Genomic DNA, 1,120 nt, shown 5'->3' with positions numbered 1-1,120 from the left:
TGGTGTTACTATAACACATGCAGAAGCAATTTGGATTTTAGGCACTCTAAGTACATCAATTATAGTAAATTAGCTAGCATGTTCAAAAGATTAAAACTCATGAGTTTGAATTACCTTTTGTAGTTCAATTTTTTTTTTCCTCACGAATCGATTTTGAACCACCACTAGTATCTTCCCTGCTATTCTCCGGCCTTAGAACGAGATTGTGGAATCCGGTGAGTGACTAAACTTGATAGGAATTTAGTATATGTAAAGAGAGAGTTTTGAAAGATTTTCTCAAAGTTTTTCAAGAAGTTCCATGTACCTTGATCACTCTATTTATAGAGTCATATTTGCATGTTCATGCAAATCTGAGATTACCAAATTTTGACCCTCAAAATTCCACTCAAATTTGTGGGATTATGTGCAAGCATGCAAGTTTGGTTAAACCATATATTGACACTCAATATTCCACTAACTCAAACATGGATTTTTACATTAAGTGAAGTCAACATTTTGACTTTCTTTATTTTAATTTTAATTCAACAATTAATTTAAACAATTAATTTTAAATCAAAATAATATTAAATGATTAATTAAACAATTTAAATAATATTTAATATTAAATGAAATGCCAATCTCAATCAATTCCGGCACATATTGATTATGAATGTCTATTGATAATTAAAATATTTAAATCTTATTTAAATATCTTTAATTCTCTGTTTTTGTTTAATTCATAATTAAAACAAAATGCGGTTAAATATATCGTATATATTTAGAGTGTATTCCCTAATTTGAATTCGAATACTACGAACTCACTCGTCACACTGTTCTAAGGTTTAGTCCGATATAAGCTAGCAGATTGACCTAATGGACCTATTGTATAATTAAAATAATTAAAATAATAATTTTCCCTAAACTACCCTCCACTAACCCCTCCTTCCTCTCCCAACTATCTCTCCTCAACCAACCAATCAGTCAATATCCCAAATGAGAATACTTTGATCATCTATGGTTCATACAATGAAAAAAAAAAATACAAACAACCAGATTTACAAGGAGAGGTGGAGATTTAATTTGGAGAGAGATCTTGTTGTTATTACGGCAAGTCATGTTTCAGATCTCTGATCAGTTTTTC

This window comes from Cucurbita pepo, chromosome 10 (genome assembly GCF_057944985.1).
Source record: "Cucurbita pepo subsp. pepo isolate OVF chromosome 10, ASM5794498v1, whole genome shotgun sequence".
Lineage (NCBI taxonomy): Eukaryota > Viridiplantae > Streptophyta > Magnoliopsida > Cucurbitales > Cucurbitaceae > Cucurbita > Cucurbita pepo.
The sequence above is the reverse complement of the archived record's forward strand: the minus strand, read 5'-3'. Positions refer to the sequence as shown.